Source organism: Rhyacophila brunnea, unplaced genomic scaffold (genome assembly GCF_057557595.1).
Source record: "Rhyacophila brunnea isolate RB1 unplaced genomic scaffold, BYU_Rbru_1.0 scaffold_5, whole genome shotgun sequence".
NCBI classification, from domain to species: domain Eukaryota; kingdom Metazoa; phylum Arthropoda; class Insecta; order Trichoptera; family Rhyacophilidae; genus Rhyacophila; species Rhyacophila brunnea.
In genome coordinates this window covers 32005958-32012870 of record NW_028233170.1, presented here as the reverse complement: position 1 = coordinate 32012870, position 6913 = coordinate 32005958, and the positions used below count along the sequence as shown (strand labels likewise).

At 32.3% G+C, this 6913-nt stretch overlaps 1 protein-coding gene across 4 annotated transcripts in view; it reads left to right on the top strand.

The window, feature by feature from the left end:
• The first annotated feature begins 653 nt into the window (after window positions 1-653).
• LOC147066314 (whirlin-like) overlaps window positions 654-6913 on the top strand; it is a 183241-nt gene continuing 176981 nt past the window's right edge. For 2 of the 4 annotated variants that reach the window (XM_085956039.1, XM_085956041.1), the window contains exons 1-2: window positions 654-953; window positions 6192-6325. The gene's annotated coding sequence lies outside the window, so the exon portion shown is untranslated. Of the gene's footprint in view, window positions 954-6113; window positions 6326-6913 lie in introns of those variants that run through there. The other 2 variants (XM_085956038.1, XM_085956040.1) reach the window with 2 other exon arrangements.

Sequence of the window (6913 nt, the reverse complement as noted above, 5' to 3'; positions counted from 1 at the left end):
TTAATTACATCGATCGGCCGCCTGGTCATTACGCGCCAGGTTCGTCTTCAGCGTCCAAAGTATTAATATGTGATAAAACTCAATTATACAAAGTTTTTTTTAGTAATTGCCAGTTGTTTATGACTATGCAACCATTGTCAGAATGATCTAAATATAACGGATTCTAAAATTTTAAACGATGACGTAAGTCAAAATGAAAAGTGTATTATTTTTAAAGCACATCTACCACACCTTAATATGCACACGACGCTAGCGTGATGCAATTTTATTATTATTTAATGTCATTAAATCATTTATTTTTATTATTCTTATTAGATTTTAAAAAGGAGAGTGATAATTGGGGAGAGATTGGGATACTAGAGAAATGTATTTCTACGGACTGAAGATATCTTTGTGTAGAAATTTAACTATTTAAAGAAATTAATAAATGATTATAATTTAATAGGATGGCATCTACATTAATTAGGTAATCTCGGGACATTAAAATATGTCAGTATATTGGTATCAATCGGTATTGTCAAATAATATTAAAAAAATGAGCAATTGAATCCATGGACGTGGTGACAAATGGATACTTGTGCCACCAAGCTCGTTAGTTAGCGAACGAATCTTTTATTATCGCGAAGCGTACACCGCAAAGACAAACGGAGTATGACAGTATCGGGTGCCTCCATCGGCAGCAGTTCAGAAAGATTGACTTGTCAACAAGGCGAATGTTCCCCGCCTGTCTGCCATTTACGAGTTTTTGATGGTTAGCTCGCTCAGGTGCAACCGATATTGAATGGAATGGAATCGCTCGTCTGCTCTCTTGTATGGCTTGTGTATTTTTATCCGATCTCTTCATATTTTCAATAATTCCCATTCCCGCCTGTTCGAATTCCCATATGAGTTTTAAAAATAGAAAACTCGAACGTGGAAACGTTGTGCATTTAGGAACAGTGATACTTTCAGTGGTATGTATTTTTACCTATTTGTCAAAGTCTTTTATGTTAATAAAAAAAATAATATCTCGTAGATGAAAATTTAAATAAGCTCAAAAACAAAAGTAGATATTTTATAAAACAGAATAACTACAAGATAAAAAGAACTTTTTTAAATTATCTGTTGTTTTATTATGCTCAATATGATCAAACTTGTACTTGATATGAAGTAAATAAAAAACAAACAAATATAGAATACTGAAATGTTTTTGAAAAATTTGATTTCCATAGTAACGCACGTGTATATTAATAATTTAGTTGCTAGGACCACCCCCTTAGAAACCAATAATAGTCTTTTACTTTTTAAGATTTTTCTGAAATAACTTTCTATACAAAACAGAATTAACTGAAAATGAATTCAATTCTGCTTAAAGATGGCTAAGAGTATTAAAAGAATGCATTGGCATTGATATATCCTAAAAGTTACAAATGTCTAGCTAGTCGGGAAGTTAGTTAACAATCGATTGCAAGATTTGTACTTTCCAAAAAACCACCGGACAAACAAGAATACGAGCTAATAAAAACGCTGTAATAAAAATTAACAATTATTAATACTCGGTCTTGATCAATATTGTAAAATTGACAGATTTTAAAAATGTATTATGAAACTGGTGATATTACAATGAATTTATTAATTTTGTTAAGTAACTGTTCAAACATTAATAATTTTAAATATTAATTTAATTTTCAATCTTTACGCTCACTTTTCAAACGTACATCGTAATATCACATATGAACTGTCGAACAAGATATTCTTGTCAACGTGTTAAAACTGTGAACTAACAAGCCTCTCCTATTTACTTAATCGCACTTCGACTCCAGCGACTTTTGGTTATTGCCTAGATCTTCTTGTCAGACAGTACCTACAAATTTTATTAAATTGTACCCCACACATACCTGCGATCATCGGCCAAGCTGATCAATTATTAGAATTAGTTGCATGTTTGCAGATAAAGACGGTGCCTATAATACGCACCGCGCCAACCAAACAGGTGTGTCACGAACCGCTACCTGTAGGCGTTTTAACGCATGGCCACCACAAAAAGGGGGCTGACAGGGCACTAGCCTGGGGGCCCGGGCTCAGGAAGGGCCCGGCGTGGCGATTCGACCAGATAAGTGATAAAAACACAGATCACAAATTTCTCTAATAGTAAAAAAAATGTCACCTGCGGCGCCATTTTTCTTCGGTAATGTTGTTATTTAAAATTATGTAATTGTACGATACAATTTTTAATTGTGTATCGATACTCGACAACTCCATAATTATTCAAATAGTATTATATAAAAGTATTAAACTATACAAAAAACACTAAATATACCTACACATTAATTTTACCGCGTACACCATTTGGAAAACGCTACTGTAGAGCAGCGATACTCAACCTGCGGCCCTTTAAGCTTTTATGTGCGGCCCGAAACACATTTATTATCAGGAATTTCGTATATCTTGAGATTCGTTTCGACTTTGACGCACAGATAGTGACACCCGAAGAGGATTGTCATTATAGTCCACTTCAGATCTGGTATAAGAGTGTTGCTATTGCACACGATTAATTTAAAAAACACGCATAATTTTTAAAATTAAAAAATGTTTTGTAAAAAAGAGGGGGTTTCATGATTTTTTTCGTCACACCAGTAGTGATGCGGCCCGCGTTACTTTACAAATATATGTATTTGACCCGAAGAAAAAAAGGTTGAGTATCATTGCTGTAGAGCGTCACACTGCCTTTATCTTTAGCGATAGGTAGGGGGCCCGTCAAAAATCCTAGACTGAGGGCCCGCTTCAGGATGTGGGGGCCATGTTTTGACGAACACAAAGAGATTCAAGGTGGCGCAACGCGCTTTTGCTAGATGCGATTGGAAGAAAGCTATTTCCATCACTTGTAATGCACTTTACATCGAAAGTATATTATGCGCGGCATTATACGATACAATATGGTATAAAGTATTTAACATAAAAATGAATATTGGTATAATACTATCACCGAATGTATCATTGTATCGGTATAGTAACGGACATCACAAGAACCCTGTAAAGAAAATGTGATTTACTCGATTATATTTTTTGTAATAATATAAATAAATTTAGTACCTGTACTCACATAGAACGAAGACAAATTCTGTAGATAAGTACCGAAAAGTCTATGAAGATTGCAGATTTAAGTAGGTACCTACTCGTGGCGGTAGATGGAGGTAGGCTGTTAAGACCTGACATAAAATAGTGTACACTAAACTTTGTCAGTCATACTTATTTGTTTTCATTTCACTATGAATACAAATTGCAGATGGTGCTTGTTGGTTTATAAAAATCAATTGAACCCTGCCTAAACCAAACCATACTAGTTTAGGTATGCTTCGGGCGATCCGACAAAAATAGTGCACACTCTTTCAGTCGTATTTATTTAATTTCGTTGAATTAATAATACACAATATTACAGATGGTGTTGGTTAGTTTTTCAAATTCATTATGTTCTGTTTAACCCAAACCACAATAGATAGATGAATACTTTGTGAGTACTATCTATTATGGCTCGGTTAACGCATGGTTTAATTGAATTTTAAAAACTAACTAACATCATCTGAAATTTATGGTGTTAGTTCAATGAAAACAAATACGTATGACTAAAAAAATTTAGTAGCTACTATTTATATGTCGGATTTAAACAGCTTTCCTCGGCCCAGGTACCTATATTAAGGTATTCCTAATATTATATTATATAGGTTAATTTCTTGGTTCTCAGATATTTGTTTCCTGGTTGGTACTCAGTCAAAAGAGTTTTTATGTACGTGTACCAATGATAGCATAATTTTTTGTTCAATAATAATAACAGAAACAAATATTTTGTCAAATGTAATGTGAAAAAAATCATCTTGGATTATATACGACTCAATCGGAAAAATAAAGTTTTTCTGAATAATATCTAATACCGATATTATAATAAAAAGTTACATCGAAGTTGGCATTGACAACAAAACCATAAAATACACTAGTAAAAAGTCTATGTTTATGGCATTTATAGGGCTTTTGTGTCTAAGATATACATGATAAAAGTTATTTTGTTATTAGAAAACTAACATTAAGTAAACGAAAACTAATAGGTTGTTTTGAATACATGCGTTTCGTTCTTGTGTTGAGTTAGTAAAATGAATATTATTTAAAATCAATATTCATTCGACACTTTTGTCATAGGTACAAAGTTCTTTAACACTCCCGTTACTGTAATGCCACCTTAGGTTACCCAGTCCAATATACTGCAAATACTTCAATTAATATGCACTTCGCCATCTTTATTTTAGCTATTCCTAGAATTATCAAAATTACATCTAATTAAAATGTTATTATATTCAAAATCGATAGCATTATCCAGTAAATAAATATAATTTACCTGCTATAAATTAATTATAAATTCACATTGAAAACAGAGCGTCACATTACATTACGAACAAAGGAGATAGATATAAAAGTATATGCGACAAAGAGAAGCATACTCAATAATTGTGAGAAATAGATATGAAAGTATGTGAGCGGTGCAATCAAGATAGTATTATGACCAGCCTTCTTGTCCGCTGTAAGGATGTATTGAAATATTTTTATTCATTTAAGATTTTACCTCCTGTAAAATTTTCATTTTAGTACGGTAGCTGAAGGTGACATCACCGGATCGGGCGGAATTTATAAGAATCGTAAAGGAAAGGTTAATTTGTCCATTTTGCTGTTATATATTTTTGTCAATCCTTTTTATGTTAATGGAGTCGTATTATTTTATTGTGTATTATCGAATTAAATTTATGTTTATGTTGACAATAATTATTTCGCACAATTCGAAAAAAAATGTTTATTTTATGTAATATTAATATATTGTATTCAGTTAATCCATATCAGATTAATTAAATTATATGATAATAAAATATTCGGCTAATATAAATTATAATTTATTGATTTTGGTAGATAACTAAGAAGATATTATGTCCATAACAGAATTGTATTGAGTTGCACTTTGTTTGAAACCAACACTACTTCGACACGATGGACACAAATGATGGACTATATTTTGAGAAAATTACTAGAATAGACTTTATATACTCAAATGTCTGGAAACTTGTCGTCTGGTTTCTGGGTAATCATTTGCACCGTGAGTGTAAAACCAAGACAAAAGACATATTTTGGATATATTAGGGTTTGAAGTCTTCGTTTTGTTAGGGGAAATAGAGTTTCTAAAAAAAAAACATAATATTTGGTTTATATCTACATTATATTGCATGTTCTTTCAGTTACTTCACTTTTACATTATCAAGTTCACGACTTTTGCAGTTGTTTTGCATTTAATCTCGAAATTGAAAAAATTGCAGATGCCTTGGTTTTACACTCACGGTACGATGTATTCAGATTATCAATTATTATGATATATTATGTAATTAAACTATTTGTTATTTTAAACTGAATAAAACATGAAATTCAAGAATATTTTTAGTTAAAAATATATGCTTTGGAGTGGCCTCAGAGATATGCGTACGTATTATTGAAATAAACGTTGGATCGATTGAGATGTCACTTTGTTCAATGTGTGCAATATCAGCATAAAAAAATTAGGATTTTTTCTTATCTATATATTTTATGTTTCTCATATGTTTTTTTATATTAGATACAGAGGTACAATATCCGGACAGTCACTTAACGTGAGAGCAATTTGAAAGAAGATGAAGAAGATTTTTATTGACGATGTCCAAATGTTGAAGAAACTTCTTTTATAAAGATAGAGCTACCAGCTGTATAGAGCTACAGCTGGTAGAACTACCACTATTATATGATCACTAATTTGCATACTAACTCCTAACACGGTTCAGGGCTTTCTGTATTTTTTGTATACAAAAGTGATACTTAGTCCAAATGAAATAGACTTATTATAGAATGTTTTACACAAGAGAAGAATTTAAATATTTGGTTTTGTTATTATATATTTTTAACTGACTATCTTGCCAAAAAATAATTTTTATTTCGTCAATGAAATCTTGCGACGTACTTTTGTGATAGTGAATGTGTGAAAGTGACTAAATAAATAATTAATTTTTGCCATAACATCACTAAGTCGCCTCTCGGTCTTAACACCCTCGGTTGTATTAACTACGACTATTAACAATGACCTAATTATATTTTGTTACACTTGATCACTCGTCATCGTTTGGTTAATATGCTGTAAAATATATTTGAAGCAGGCGTCGGCGTTTACATCTCCCGCGTGGAAGAAGGGTCGGTGGCGGAGAGGGCGGGCCTGCGCCCCGGGGACTCCATCCTCCAAGTTAATGGCACCCCCTTCACGGCCATCTCGCACGATGAGGCTCTTAAGGTAAGTGTTTTATGTCTCATTATTACATGCTAATTGATTGCCGGAATACTGTTGACCTATGCCAACTATGTGGAACTTCTAGAGTATGATTAGGCATGTTCATACCAGCTCAAAACCATCTTCACTTCTAAGGAATTCAATAATAGTTTAAAAAAACTTCTGCCGATATTTACAATGGAAGATTAATGTTTTAATACTTTTACCTTCAAACGTAGCAACTAAAAAAGAAATATATTTGCACCCAATGGGACTTGAATACGCAACCGTCGAAATCCATATCCTAATTTCCCAACAATATCCAACTAAGGTGTTATTTCAAACTCCGTTACTATTGACGATCATCTATTGTAATTTTGAAGTAAAGTATTAACTTTAACGTATGTACTAGTTAGGGAGTCCAATCCCGAGCCAAAATTCTGATCCCGGGATTTCGGGATTACAATTTGACAATCCCGGGATTGGCATTTTTTTCCATTGTTAATATAAAATTTTTATATTTACAAATAACATTGATAAAATCGGTCAAAAATAAATCTAGTATAATTTATACAATTTAAGACATTTATTGTTAACATTGTATACGTTCAA